This window comes from Columba livia, chromosome 13 (assembly GCF_036013475.1).
Source record: "Columba livia isolate bColLiv1 breed racing homer chromosome 13, bColLiv1.pat.W.v2, whole genome shotgun sequence".
Classification (NCBI taxonomy): domain Eukaryota; kingdom Metazoa; phylum Chordata; class Aves; order Columbiformes; family Columbidae; genus Columba; species Columba livia.
This window is the reverse complement of record NC_088614.1, coordinates 1,374,174-1,390,257: the sequence shown is the minus strand read 5'-3', so window position 1 is coordinate 1,390,257 and position 16,084 is coordinate 1,374,174. Positions and strand designations below refer to the sequence as shown.

Sequence of the window (16,084 nt, the reverse complement as noted above, 5' to 3'; positions counted from 1 at the left end):
TGGCTTTAAAATTTTCTTATTAACTATGATCTTGAGCATTTATTGGTTTGTTGTATAACCATTTTTAACCGTACTTTAATGTTTTATGTAAATAGCACAATAATCACAGGGAAGAAGGAATGAATGAGAAATTGCAAACACCTTTGTGTGTGGGTGGGTACACATTGCATCTGCATAAGCGACAAATTACTCAGCAGGTATTGACCCTATAAATGAACAAATGTGTCCCGCTAAGAGTCCAGTGAAACCGTGAGAAGAATGCACGCATCGCACTCTGCAGCGGTCACTTAACCTAAATTATATACACTGATCTGCGCAACCCCTGGCGCTAGCATACAAAAATGGCTGGGATATGTACTCAGATGTAAAGCTACAGCAAAATTGGCCTGGACCTGTTTATATTTTCTAATCCAGCCTCTTAAGTCTAGTTATTTTATTTCTAAACCCTGATGGTTTTCGTTCCTTCTCAAAAGCCTTCTTAGGGACGGACATCCAGGTCATCCCAACACGTGATGCCTGGTACAATACTTGGCTTTCAACACTTTAGAAACCGGTGCCTTAGATGTGGCTTGGTCCTCCCAGATGTGTATGTTTGGCAGCAATGCTTGAAACCATGGCATCTGTGCACCTTTGCTGTCTTGTCTAGGAAGAAGTCCAGGAGTAGTTTGCGCATTCAAACATTTGTATTTTATTTTAATGATTACCTCTTTAGCAAGCTGTGCTAGCAAAGCTAGCACCACGTCCTGCCCCTTGGTGTTTACTGGCCTTTCAGTTTTCTTCTTGCCAATCCCCTTTTCTACCTGTGCTTAACAAGATGACTACTTTGGTCTCTACCCACACTTATTTAGAATAACCCCTCATTTGATACCATCTGAGGGGAGCCTTAGTGTAGTGTTTAGCTTTTCAAGTCATACTGTTGATGATCTAGAGATATGAGGCAGAGTTTAGAAGAAAGAACCAACATTACTCTCTAAGTGAAGTAATAATAAAAAAGTTAAAAGGCAGATTTTCAGGTGTTAAATCTGTTTCTTTTTTCCCCACAGTCACTAAAAAACTTTTGAACCCCATCCTCTTCCTTGTGTAACTCTAATCTCTGTGGCCCCCCGGCTGCTTTATGGAGCCGATGTCCTTCCCTGCGACAAGACATCCCATGAGGGCTGGGAGAAAGCTGGCTACGGTACCATGGTGTAAGAAAAACGGGTAATTAGAAGCATGATCCTGGTGCAGCTGGGTCAAAATGTGTTGAAACAAACAATTACAAATAAAATTTTTAAAAAAGGAGCACCCTCTGCCTACTCCAGCTTAGGGAAAAGGTCTCTGAGGCTCCACAGAGACGCTTGACTCTGGGACTTGCTGACACGAGTGATTCAGCGCTGAATCAAGACACTCCAGCTGTGATCTGAGACCTGGAGCAGAGCGGGAGCATCTTGACACAGTGTCAAAACAGTAGTCGGAGCGCATGGGTGCAGCACTGGAAGGCTTTTGTCTCCCAAATGAAAAGGAGATGGATTTTTTCTTTTTTTAATTTAAAAAAAAAATTTATAATAGCAGCTTTCTCTTAAATAAATAAAAAAACCCCCACATAGTTTATTTGCAAGAAGAAAGGGTGACATGTTCCCCCCGCTTCTTGTCTGATAAAGCGGTGTGACAGACAATGGCTTCATGTACACTGCACTTCACTAGAGCAAAGTTCTTTGGCTTTGGAGAAGTAAAAGGTTATATTTGAAAAGCATGCCAACTAAGGAACCAAAAGGGGTTAATCCTTTCATGATACTGCACATCAGTCGTCTGTATCTTTGTGCATTTGTTGTATATTTTGGAATTGCGTTTTTGTACAATAACATACATTCGATCAGACTAATAATTTGGGATGCAGTGTTGCTCACCGCTCTTTCCGCAAAATTCAAGCCGTGGCTTTTGGTAAGAATACCTATGAATTCAGATATTTGAGTGTTGACCAATATTCATCAACAAAAGAAATTAGATCAGTTGTCAGAATGTGGCAATGCCTGCTGAGACAGGTTTATTTTCTGCAGATGAGATGGTCTTGATGTTACATGGACTGTGACTTTCTAACAGGTTAAACTCATTTATTTAAAAAAAAAAGATAATATAGTCGAATTTATTTTTCCTTGCTGGGGTCACAGGTACCAAGGAATCAGCAAACCCATCTCCTGAATGTTTAATAGATGGTGGTGGTTTCTCTGAATGTTAAATGAAAACAATCCATTAAAATAAAAAATGAACATTCTTTTTGTTTCCTTTTCCTCTTGGGCCTTCCCAAAAGGAGGTCGACACAGACCCAGTTTGAAAAATCCTTACCTAAGCCAATCGCTGCCCAGCCTGGATTCCCTGGAGCAAGCGCGGTGGGCACGGTGCCATTCGAACAGATGGGCATTACTGTAGGCGACCAAGAGCCCATGCATGTGAATCGAGGATGGGTGTTTACAGCAGCTTTTCCCCGAAGAGAACGGCAAAATGGCAGCCAAGGCCTTTGGCTCCCTTCACTTGCACTGCGCTAATTCAGCTCTAAAATGGACAACTTCACGAAATAAAGCATTAACATCAAGTTGGGCGGGCAGGATTTTACTTGGTAGATTCCTGTTTCTTTTAGGAAAGCGTCTTATTTCACGTTACAATTGAAACAGTATAAAATGGGACTCACGTGTGTGATGTGTTTGAATAATGTACCACTGCAAGGTCAGATCCTTAAAGTTACACCTATTGAATTAGGATTTCATTGCTGTCCCGAGGAGAGATGCACAGAAATGTTGCAACATTTTTGAGCCCAGCACTCAGTGTAAGTCCTGTATCTGTTGAATTAAGTGATTTCTGCTGAATTACCATTGGAAGTTACCTACCATCTGTTACAAAGTGGACTTTAAATATAGAAATAAAGACTGGAATTTGAATATCAAATCAATAACTTTAACAAAAAAAGACTATAATGCATGTATCCTGGAAGCTCGATTTAAAGCCTTGGTCTGAAATATTGTTATTTAGTTTTTCTTCCAATGAGTTGAACTGGCTTCTGTGTGTTTGTGTAACACTAGCTGCTTATGTCGCCTTCACACTTAGATCCGATAATCTACAAAACTTCTGCTTTCCTGAATCACTAGGCAGCCTGAATTTGAGGAACTGGGATGCTGAACCAATAATAGCAGTTAGGAAATACTCGAATATGTATTTCTTTCAGGAATAATGCAACATCTTACTGATAATAGCTAAAACTCCCTGTGCTTTAGATGGGAATTATTTGCTCCTGTTTGTTCTGGTTTTTTTTTTTTTTTTTAATAATCTAATTTCTGCTTGGGAGATTTGCAGGAAGTACCTATTGAGTTTTACATCTAGTCCTATCCCTGTGTTGGGGAATTCAGAGAAAAAAGAAAAGAAAACCAGCTTTTCAGAAACAGAAGATGAAAATGAAAATAGTGCTCTTCTAACACTTGGTTGGAACAAACAGTATCTAGAGTGTGTCTTTTTCTGTATGCAAAACATTTCAATATTTCCCTCTCTTATTTCAAGCTATCAAAATCAACCTTTTCATTTGTTGTCTATAATGTGTTATGATGGCTCCGACTTCTGCCATTAGACTTGCTAAAATGCTCTGTTACCTTGTATTTCATTTTCTAGGGAGCATAATGTTTATTTTCTTGCTCGATGTCATGGTAACAGAAACACCTCCTTTCTATTATATCTAAGTTTGTGGTTTAAATCCAAGCAGGCCAGGTTGGAGCTTGCTGCGTTATCCCATGTGGAAAGCCAGCACTAGCTTTCTGGGTGCCAGCACATACTCCCAGCTGTTGCTGTTGCTCAAGGGTCACAGATGCATCTCACACTGAATCGGTTAAAAATGCAGGAGCTATGCTTGGGGACATAAGCTCAAATTTGCAAGGCCTGATTATTCTGTTGGTTTCATCTGTGCAATTCCCACTGAAGTCAGCCCAAGTCGTACGTGCAAACCTGACAGGCTCATTTGAAGCCCTGAACCGCACAGAGTATCATCATACATTTGATTTCTGTGGGTACTCCAGGTGTAATTCTCACTCATCTCCATGATGTCAGGATTTACCACGACTTTTAAGGCTTTGGATGGATCCGAAAATACGAGGTTACTTGTGAAATTTTATTTGCAATGATCAGGGGAAGAAAAAGAGACCTGAAGTGTATGAGCTCATGTTGGGCAAGCCCAGAAAGAAAAATGTGTTTCTACAGTGCTCTAAAACTGAGCTAAGAGCAATACAATGTATGACATGTTATGTAGGGAGAAGAAATGTGAGACCCTGAGGGAAGAAGGCAAACTAATCAAAGGAATAGCTAATGGCCCAGGAGGAGAGCAGGGAACAGCCTGTTTTTGTGGAGCTCACTCGGTTCCCAGTTCAGAGGACCAGCGTACAGACTGGTGGGACCTAAACCCAGAGTCTTGGTGACTTTATCTAAAAGGGGTCAAATTCAGGGCAAATTCTTCATGTCTACATATTTCATTTTTTTTATCAGAAGTGGACAATTTCTTCCATACAGGGAACAGAGCCAAGTATTGGGGCTGAACCACTACGGCCACATTTGCACTGGCTTCTACACCTGCGCTCCCACCACACACCAAGTAGTATTGCTGGTCCACTTGGCCTGCTGACTGCTCAGCACCTCAGGGCAAATAAGATAGTCAAGTAAAATGGATCTGGCACCTGAATCATTAGTAGGTGATCTGAGAAGATGACTGGTAAGGTCTGAGCAAGCTGCCACTTGTTCCACTAAGCAAATGGAGATCAAAAAGGCCTTTAATATGATGCTCCTAGTGTCAGTATTAACTCTCTTTCTCATCTGTTTTCAGGTTAACAGGAGTGAGAAACCCAAGGAAGATTGTGGAGGCAGGAGTGACGCTGATTACACTGGAAGGTATGGCAGTTGGTGGAGCTAATGGAGAACAGAATTACAGATGTCGGGAGGAATTGATGCAGCCTTACAATAAACAGGAGGGGCAGGCAGATGGCGATGGGGCTGCCGGGCAGTCTGCAAAACGGAGAACATGATGTTTGCTGTGCCCTCTCTCTTGAAGCCTACAGCTTTGGGAAATGGTGAAGGTGTAATCTTAGGAAACCCAAATCTCTCTGGCAGCCCCAAATACGCTAATTCATACTTGCAGAAGGAGGTGAAAACCACTGTTTGTGTTAGGAGTTATTAATGATCAGTGTTTAAAGTATTTGTATTATTTTCCTGTGATGACAGCAGAGGACTATGCCGCTGAAATAAAGTAGGAGTTTCTAACCTGTAACACTGAAAAAAAAAAGTCTGAGGCCCAGGGTATTTAAGGCTCCTGAGTGAAAAGGCATGTGCAAGATGGACACTGAACAAGATGGCCCCACAAATGAGGGGTAAATGTAAGGTACTTAAAGATGACATAAAATTTACATTTTCTGGGGGTCTGGGAGATCTCGATTTGCATTTGTCTTTTGAAATACCTGCCTGTACCCTCACACAGCCTCGGACGGGACGTACCCAACTGGAAACAGAGCCCCAGCAGGAGCTGCTTGTTCATCAACTCCTGATTTCTTTCAACATTAAAAATGTTATTACAAAAGATGCTAAGAACTGTCGGTCTCGCCGGAGGTTGGGTCAGGTGTGGTCACTCGGGGCTGATGTAGAAAAACAAAAGATGACACTCGGTGAAAACAGGATGACAGGAATGCAGAGGAGGGGTTGGCAAGGTGGTGCTAGGGGGTATTTGGCTTAGGAGAGAAGCATAAGAGTGGAAAAAGCTGGAAAAAGAGCAGTAAGGGATAGCTTGGTAGGGTGGGCGAGGAGTGAGATCGCTGAACCTGGATTCAGAGATGATCATTGAAAGGTTACTATGTTCCCATGGTTTATGCAGGATGGTTCTTGGCATTTTTTATAATAATATTTTTGATGTTGAAAGTAATCACGGTGAGCAGAGCAGAACATCTGCATTATTAGGGAGAGCAGTAAATGAAATACAGCAAAAAAAATGACAGTCCTATGGACAGAGAGTAAGTAGTCTGATTTTTAGCTTGGTAAACTGAAGGTAATGGTGGCATATCCAGAAAGAAATGTCAGAGATACAGAGACAGGGAGAGGTGAGATCAGGAATCAGTAGAGTAAGTGTCCTGTATAATCTTGAGAAGGAGTAAGTTGCCTTAAAAACTAGCATGGATGAAGGAGGAGTTAGGGAGGGAAAGGTTTAAAATGTGTAACCATTAGCCACAAATCAACTTTTTGTGGGGTTTGGCAGTTAGCAGGTCCTAGTTGTGTATAGATGTATTTATGCTCAGGCTGTCCCTGAGCATCCTGGGTACAGTTCCATGTGAGCCCCTCTGCCCAAAGAGCCCGGGCAGCAGTTCTGTGGTGGGGTTTGCCCTCTGCTTGTGTCTTGTCTTGTAGGTGTTCTGGCTCATCCACTGAATTTAGGTTCCTTTTAGAGGTTTATTCTTATGGGGAGCAATATATGCAGCAGATGTTTGCAGTGACACAAAACAGCCTTTCAAAAGGCGCTGCATTTTTTCAGTCAACCCAAATATGTTCGTATGTCAGAATGGCAAAGCACACCAACTCAAGATGTGTACAGGCTTGTAATGTAAATTCCTAGTGTATATATACATATATATTCTTTGGTGTGGGACAGCTAGTTCTTACTGTGGTGTCCAGATGTATCTGTTGCGTGCTAGTCCTGCTCTTTGCACAGGTTTTCTTTCTGGATTGAGGGTAACTTGTATTTTCTTACGGGCCTTTCAGTACATCTCAGAGGTAATTCTGCTGTGTGTTGACAGGCCTTGGTAGCACTTAATGTGTACCTGGCTACGTGAATCCTACTCCTCTATTACGGTAGAGATGAGTTTTCTCACTTCATGTGGCAACAGTGATACAAACAGTTGGTCTAAATTGTACATACTGGTCATAAGATGGCATAGTAATTCTCCAGAAATGTAAATGCATTCGTACTTTATTGCATTTTTAACTAGGGAATAAGAGCAAGTCTTAACCAAGAGACAGTGATGTTATTCATGCAGCTGTTACAAGGCTGTTTGCTTCAGAGTAGAACAGAGGTAGACAAATAAATACAAACTAAAAGTGCTCTTTTGTGAATTTGTTTTGCAGATGTTTTCATGTCTTTAATATTTTTTATTTAATGCTGCTATTAACTACACACTGTAAAGCAGAACCAGCATTTGGAAAAGGTTCCTCAAGGACCTGAGTGAGGAGAGATGTTTCAGTGGGAGACTGCAAGTAAAGAGCGTGACTCCGTTTGCAGGTCCCGGCCTTACACACAGGTATGTTTTGACAGAGCTTTGCACCTGTACTCCAGTGTTGTTTCTTGTTTCCCTTTGCTCGGAGCAGCTGCAGGTTCCTAGTGAAAGGAGCTGCACTGCTTGTTTCTGCTCCCATTCTGCTTATCGTTTACCTCGCCTGTCCCTTTGCGTAAAATCCAGTGGTGTGGATGCAGGAGGGAGAAGGATTGGTCCAGCAAGCCCATCTGATAGAAAACTAGACTCCCCAAAACTAAGCAGAAATTTAGTCTTCTGTCATGTGGGAGAACTGATTTATATAGCGATGGCACGATGTCCACATCTCATGCAAGGGAGGGGCTGGAAAGTGTGGGAATAGAACCATCCCTTTGGTGGGAGTCTACTGTTCCACTGCATTGATTGTACTGGAAAGGCTTTTGTCACTCCTAAAGCAACTGCGTGTGTGAGAGAAGCTGGTATGAATTCACCCACATTTAGTAGTGCACACACATTATGCAGCCGTTGGTGCCTGCATTAAAGACTTTATGGAAACAAGTTTTACAGAAACAAGATTGAGGTGGAATTTGCTTTTAATTTGTGCTGTGTATAAAAATGAGCAGTTTCAGATGCTATCTATAAAATCAACAGTCCGATGGGTGATTAGTTTGCATTTTTTTAAAATACACTACATCTACTTGTACTACTCAGGTGTTACTAGATAAATAAAAATACAGGCATAGCCAGCTGTTACAAAACTCACCCAGCCTGTATCAAGGAGAAATCTTCACCAGTGTAAGACTGAGTGGAGCTGAATTTCTTCACTCAGCTGGTGTGCGTGCGAATCCAGGCCTTCAGCTGTAGCACTAAAAACTCCAAACAGCTTTTCCCCACTCCATAAGATCTGTCGCATAGCATGCAGAGTGCTAAAGCTGCTTTAGGTGATTCTCAAGCAGCACAGAACTGCAATTGTCACCAGCAGCTAGTCTTGAAATTTTCTGTATGCTTTGATGTTTGTCGTCTAAGTTATTTATTTCTAAATTACATCTCAATCAATATTTCTGATTATTTGTGGAGGGAAGCGTCATGACTCAGGAGACACCTGATGCAGTGACGTTGCTCACACTGAGGATTTCTTCTTCAGGAGAACAGAAGTGCTGATAAAGGGCAGTTTGTGATGCTCCCTGTAAGAGCAAGGGTGGTGGAATTGCTCCACTTTGGTGCTTTTGTGTTCTACCAAAAGTGTCTCTTTGTAGTAACTGCCTAAATTCTGTGAACACTTGTTGCTCAAAAGTGCCCCTACCTCTGTGATTCTGTCTCTCGTGTGATTTTCAGTTTTGCTTGGTTGGGTTTTTTTCACCTTCTTGTAGCAATACATGAACAATGGTTTTGTTGTATTTGAGGACGTAATGTTTCACAGCAAAATCAGCTGTGTGTAGTCTTTAGATTCCTAATTCTCTCTTCTCCTTCAAATGTTTAAGATTCATTTAACATGCTTCACATTACAGCTGTTCTCTCAACTGAACATCCCTCCTTCCTTTCCTAAGCTGGGATCTCCGCCGTAAGACCTGGGGAATGTGGGCAGTTATGAGCTGAGTTTTTGGTTTGTTTTTCTCATTTGTTTTTGGCCCAATACTGATTAAACAACTGTGTTTCTATGGTGCTGAAAAGTGTAGTGAAGAGGGATACAGCCTGTATCCATTATTCTAATGTAAGTTTTAGTTTAATTCTGGTTTAATTCTGAGTACCTGTATGACTGCTGCTGGCATACTCTACTGTCTGCGAAGAAAATCATGGGAGCTTGAAGTCCAGAAGACAAGCTGAAAGTTTGATGCTTTCCCATTAAAAAACAAATGAATAGGTGGAGAATCAACTAAACATTGCTTTTCTTTTTCTGATGACCTGAGTCCTTTATAAAATAACTTTTTAATTAATTTTCTTCGGTACTTGTGGCAGGGCTTTTTCATGGACATTCTTAATGCTACTTTAATTTCCTTCTTGTACGGTATTATAATGAAATTTTTTTTCTAGCTCTGTATTGCCTGTTTGCTCTTCAGGCAGCACAGATTATAAAATGAGATTTCTCTGCTTCTGGCCACTGATCTACAGTCTCTTTTCTGTCCTCTAATCTGCTGTTCTTTAGTACTTTGATTCCTCATGTTCTTGGGTGGTCTTTCTTATCCCTCTTTTTTGGGTTTAGTGTTTTCTCTGGCTTTTCTGAGGCCGCTTTCTCCACGCTCATTGTCTGTTTGGCATCAGCATGATCTGCAGCTTCGCTCTTTCTTCCTTTCATCCTTCACAAGATCTCTGCTGCATATGGTGGCCACCTTTCTTTAAAACTGCGTTAGCAAAAGCTCTTTCAAAAACTTAACGCAATCTACCATCTACCTTCTTGCCTGTTCTTATCTTCACTGTTCCCTCCCCACCACGCTCCTAGTTTGAGATCTGTCAACTCTGCGTGATTAAACCACTGTAAATAGGCTTGGCAAACAGTTTTGGGTTCTTAGATATCGGCTCTCCCTGGCTCCTCAGCATTCCCCCCCCACACCCCTCTCTCTGCTAGAAAACCCGCTCTTTTCTCTCTCTCGGCACCATCTCTCGAGCGCCGGCTCTTTCTCTGCTTTTTCTGCCTTTGTCTGTTGTCTCCAGGGCCTCCACTGTCACATCATTCAGTTCTTCCATCATATCTGGCATTTCTGACCTGATCTTCCTCTCTAGCATGCCTGTATTTTCTCATTAGTTACAGGCGTCCCCTACTGATTCTGTCAGACTTTTTTGGGGTTTTTTTTAAGGTATTTCCTACAGCTTTCCTATTTTTCGCCCCCCCTCCCCCCCGTGACTTTTAGAAATGTCCTCTAACAACTAAAGCGAACTGGTGGGGTTTCTGTGTTAGCTTGCTTGCTTTCTTCCTTTTTTGTTTTGCATATTGACTTCCTGGAGCCATTGTCAAAAATCTTCAGACCATCCCATTTGTAGCACTTCACACCGGTACCATCCGTATTTCTAAAACCACCGCGGAAGGCTGAGGTTGCCTGTTAGGTTGCCTTTTTGATTCCAGAGTTAACATGTTAAAGCTCTCTAATGGCCATCATCATGCAATTTTTAGGTCCTTTAATATGGTTTGTTCCAAAGATGCTTCACGAACAGTATCTGCTTCCAGTTGCCCAGCTTTAGCAATCTTCACCTACTGACATTCTCTTTCCTAAGGCCAAGTTTCCCAGGAGATTTTTCTCAAGTGACACAATCTTCTGTAAACTAGAGCACTGAAATCTCTTAGCAAAATTAGTTCATCAGACTTTAGTACTGGGTGACCTCACTGTGAAACAGCCTCTCAAGTATATTCGATGTGTCCAGATTGTCTAGGTAATTCCATTAGTATCGTTCTCATGGTAGCTGAGCAGGTAGATTGTCTTATTATCACAGTGCCTGAATTAAATTCAGGCTAATTTACTAGATGGAAAACTCTGCTGGTGAGATGCATTCCGTGTAACTCTTCACTTCCAACTCCTCTCCATTTTTAATGTGGAATGTTTTAGAGAAATAGGGTTCTCTTTCTCCTTGTTAACACCTTTGGTTTTTACGCAATACACAGAAAATAAGTGCAAATTGAGGCGATACGTTTGGTGTACTGTTTTAAAGTAGGAGATTTGTCTCTATTTTTGTCAAAAACTTCTTTGTGCTTTGCTCTTTTGATATTGCCACCTGTATTGGGACAGTTAAGACTGGTCAAGATTCACAGGGATGAGCACAGTATAAATTCCTGCAGAATAAGACCGAGCAATTAACTGTTTTTCATGATAACAGAAAACCATAGCAATCTGTATTCATATTGTTTTATCAAACCTTATTTCAAAACGCACTGAACTTCTGTCTCCTGAAATATTTTGGGTTTTAAACTAGGCAAAGGAGCGATATAGGATGGGGGAGATTGGAAAAATTATAACACTTTTGATATTTATCTATTGGTTTTGAGATGTTGACTGTATCAAGGTGACAGAGGATCTAGGCTCCCTTGTTGATCGTGCCTCAAGAATGCTCTGTGACTGTGGATTTATTTGTCGCCTTCCACTTCCAGCCTTGTCATAGAAACAGTAGACATCTGGAAACTTAATTTCTAATTTTTCTGTCAAGCTGTGAGTTTCACCAGTAGCCATCATGTTTTGCTTTTGTTCGTTACGTTGCCTTCAGAAGAGCCTTCATCGTTTCACACAAAGCAACAGCACTGAAGTATGTTAAGGTTGTTTTTGTGAGCCTTATTTATTGCTTCTCAAGTCCTTCATGAAGTTCGTTAATGCTGGAGCTTCTTGGTGACAAGATTTCATTATGTGCCCAATGTGTGTTGTCACATCCTCTCCACCCTCCCAGCAACTCCCCACTCTTGGAAACATCAGTAGCAAGTGGATTCTTTCTGTCAAAATGTTTGAAGTTTAGCAGTTATGTGCTGGGGAAAACAGGATCTTAGAATGATGACTCTAATTTATAGACTTGACTGCTGAGTTTTTATAACACTGTTTGCTTTAGGGGGAGAAAAACTTGTGGATTTGGGGAAACAAGATGGTTGTTTTACCAGATCATAAAAATCTGCTTACCTCCTTGGCCAGCAGAGCCATTCAGCACTTCTGGAGCAGCAAGCGGCAACTTCCTTGGATTGTGAGACTGCTGTGAAACGCAGATTAAATTACTGGGGGCAAGCAGCAATTCCCTGGCCCTGCCTCCCTCCTTGAAGGCACTGGCTTGCATTAAGAGTAGAGAAAACTTATGCTGCTTCAAGATGAGCTCCAGGAAGGATTGCACCGTGGAGAAGGTGTGCTGTCACCCTTTGTGTTCTCCATAGGACATCCAGTTTTCCAGGATAGTGCAAGAGGTCACAGGAAAGCTGTTAATTTTAGTCCTGGAGTCCCAGGGATGAAAACGAGTGTGCTGTTAACGTGCAGCTGCCATCTAGCCTGCTGGACTAGATCAGACACTGTCCTCACAATTGTGGTTAAAAAGTGTTGTCACCTAAATGTATGTAGCAATCTCAGTTCCATGTAGTTGTTCAGAAGAGTGATTCTAGTTGGAATTGTTCACGTGACAATGAATTTAGGGATGGGAACAATCAATTCTGAAATCTCTCATAGCATCCGATTTGCTATACTTTAATTGTTTACTTGCAGTACAACCTCCTTAGTGCCCAAACCCTGAACAGTCAGGATCCGTGAGTCTGCTGTTAGGTCAGTTGTGTGGGGTTTGTGTTGTTTTGTTTGTTTTTTTTCAGCAATTCTGTTTTCTGCCTTCTATTGAAAAGCATGTAGTAGTTTATGTGGGAATGTGTTCCCTGTTCCTTCTTCAAAAGCCAGTATCCTTCCTAATATGACTGTGCAGGTAGTATGAAAGTCTTCCATCATGATAGTACTTATGTGATAGATGTCACTCGGCTCAGTACAATAAGAACCTAGTTACTTCTGTGTACTGGGTCCTCACTGATTATCATATCAGTCAGACCCTTGCATTTGTTGTAGCAAAGACCTTAAAGATGCTGCTGTAGTTGCACCATTGCAGTTGTAGGTGCTGGGGTTTCTTGCTTGTGCTGAAGAAAGCAAAACCTCCTCCAAATCCCAATGGTTGGGCTGGCCGCACCTCACGTTCTTTTTCTTAGAACACAGGAGTTTTATGCTTGAAGAAGCGTAAAATCATAGGATGGTTTGGGTTGGGAGAGACCTTAAAGATCCTCTAGTCCTCATCTCATTTAAATTTCCCCTCTTTTAGTTTAAAGCCATCACCCCTTGTCCTGTTGCGACACGCTCTTCTTCTGTTCTTATTCCATTAAGCAGCATTATATTTTAAACTGCGATTCCTTTCCAGAAACAGATTTCTAAAGGCATGGATAATGTAAATATTCCATTACACCTGAGACACAATAGTCAATGAACCTACTACTGAATCTACTAATACTATTAGAAAAGCAACAAAGTTCAAAAATAATTGCAATGTTCTCCTCTTCTTAGCACAGGTGCAGCCTAGCAGACTGTCCTTTAGTTTGAGTGCGCTGTTTGAACTGGGTAGGGAACAGATAATAAAATATGGGATTACTCAATCAATATGTCTACATACCTCTGTGTATTTCCAGTTGATAAGTCCAAAATGCCATCGGCTGGTTGTACTAAACTGTGCATAATACTGGTCTGTTGGAAAGTTTGAATATGATTCTTCTGTAACAGAAATGTTCTTTGGAACGTGTTTTCTGCTGTTTTGTGCACTGTGTCAATTTTCTTTTCAAATATGGCCCAGCACATCACTTACTGAATTCTTCAAGGGGAGACTTCTGGATCCTGTGGTGAAGAGAAGGCTTTTACATGCAGCTCTGGTGAATAACTATGAGGTGAAACTAAGACCATCTTATTGGTATTCTTTTGTGAGGGGAGAGTATATTCAGCTAATAAGATATTCACTAATTGCATGTATTAATTTCTCAGAAGTTGCTGTCTACTGCAGGTATACTCTTTGCTTTCACAAGTGGTATAGTTTTTTTAATATTAAAATAATTCTATTCATTTACCAAAAAGAAATAAAAAGACGAAAGAAATGGTTTAACTGTCTATTGTCACATGCAAAATCCTTGATTTGTTAAAAGAACCACGTAGAGAGGAAGCATTTTATCTTAATCTCACCGAGTTCTGTTAAGCAGCAAAGGACCACTACTTTTGTGGCGCCGAAGTCCACAGATGTGGCTCTGTGGTGGGTGTCTCCTGCAGAGATCTTCTCAAGGTTGGCAAAGCTCACACGCTGCATCTGCAGGACCCAATTAGGAGCTCTTTCCCCTCACCACACCGGTGGGTGTGTGTACGTGCGCACCATTGCAGCGCACTCACTGCTCCTACACACTGCCGGCACTTTTTATTAGAATTTAGAGAGCTCTCTCGCTTGTGGGGGTTATGTTTTGCGTTTAAATAACCAGCAGCTTTCACTGCAATGTATGGCTGTAGAACACACAGCTGTTACTGTGTTTTCAAAGAAGGTATTTTCAGCAATAACTGTTGCTTTAGCAAGTATTCAAACGTTCGTGAACCCCCCCCCAAAGAAATAAAACCCTTCTTTCCCCAGGCTAAATACAAACAATGTGGGCACAGCCAGTTATTCATAAGTAGTCTAGTTCTTTCTCCATTTCATGCAGTCCTTTAACAGTACAGGCTCGAATATTTCCATAAATTCATTTTGAAGCCATGCTGGATACTTTTTTGGAGGGGCCCTGCAATAAAGAGACACACAGTCTTTGTGGAGCACCTTTCATGGGCAGCATTCTCTGCTCTTCCCCTTGCTGGACATTTGTCAGTCTGAGCACAGGACTCCAGCCTGTGTGGGCGATGTTTCCTCATCTGGGTTTGTATAATCCTCATTGGAGCTCAAATGTCTTTGAGTTTTGAGGGGTATTTTTGGTGGTATTTTGGGGTTTTTTGGGTGTGTGGTTACCCTGAGATATTGAGGCCACTCTGGTTTTGTCAAATACCTCCCTTCCCCTTCCCCTTCCCCTTCCCCTTCCCCTTCCCCTTCCCCTTCCCCTTCCCCTTCCCCTTCCCCTTCCCCTTCCCCTTCCCCTTCCCCTTCCCCTTCCCCTTCCCCTTCCCCTTCCCCTTCCCTTCCCTTCCCTTCCCTTCCCTTCCCTTCAGGTGAATAAGATTCCACTACATGTGCTTGATGTCAGTTGCTAGATACATTTTAACATCCTTCAGCATGTTTAAAGTGACATAAAATAAATTAATAATCCAAGTCGACAAAAGTAAGAAAAAGGTTTAGTTCTACCTCCCGTTACGCAGTAGAAAATAATTTAGAATACACCGTGTAACTTGCAACCTTCTTTCTGTCTTTAAGAGTGCTCAGAAAAATTGCATGTTGGCTGTGTTGCTGTTCCCAAAGCATCCAGGGTTTTGGGCATAGGATGGTGTTCGTCAGTGCCTGTTCAAGTGAGTTTATTAATCCGAAGATCAGAGATTACAGAGGGCCTTGTGATTATGATAATGGACTACAATTTTGAGCATTTGGCTAGTTTCTGTTGCAGTCTTGCAACACCACCTTAAATGAGACAGCTGCCTTTTCTTTCTCAAGCTTTTTACAAGCATTTGCAGTAGTTTTTGGTATGAACAAGCTGTTGGAAGATAAGGCAGTCATCCCTGCTTCTAGCTACATATCCCTGTCTTTTTTGTGTATTTAGATGCTTTAGCTTTGAATTTTTCATTTGTCTATATTTGCTGGGTCATGGAAAATGTTTCTGTCCTTCTTTGAGAATGGTAGGAAAGATGTTTTGAGAGATTACTGGAATTAAAACGATTTAGCCTGCACCTTGCTTGCAAAATGCTTAAATTTGCCATTGCACTTCCCTAAGCATCATTCCCATTTTGTAGGCTAGTGTGGGTGTAGTTTCCTCATTAAATGACTTCTGAGCAACCTGGAGGGGGAAGCAATGTGTAGGTCTTCACTGAATGTGTGTTTCAGCCCATCGTAGATATGCAGTGCAGGCTGATCTTGAGCTTTTCATTCTGTTTATAATTCCAAAATTTGCAACAGACTTTGGTGGGCTTGCTGCTCTGGATGCTCTTGCTTGCTATTCTGACAAAGTCTTTATAAATAAAAACAAATGCACTGTTGAATTCACATTTTGGGGCTGTGCTTGCTGGTGTTGTGTTTAAAGCAAAGGAGCAGAAGTCGCAAGCTGTAGCTGTCACAGCCTAGAAGAGGCAGGAGCACTTTGAAGAGAAGCAACAGAAGAGAGTACGGGATTCTGTTGGCAGGTTTGTCTTTTGTGGTTGCTGCTTCAGAGGAGGGTGGTTTGCATGTGCCTGAATTGAGCCTTATGCTGGAAATTACTCAACGTG

General features: G+C 41.6%; 1 long non-coding RNA gene across 1 annotated transcript in view; it reads left to right on the top strand.

Annotated features, from left to right (window-relative positions):
- Window positions 1–16,084, top strand: part of LOC135575329 (uncharacterized) — a 39,764-nt gene that overhangs the window by 6,496 nt on the left and 17,184 nt on the right. The window contains exons 2-3 of the long non-coding RNA XR_010465875.1: window positions 4,832–4,896; window positions 7,111–7,283. This is a non-coding gene — a long non-coding RNA (uncharacterized LOC135575329). The remainder of the gene's footprint in view (window positions 1–4,831; window positions 4,897–7,110; window positions 7,284–16,084) is intronic.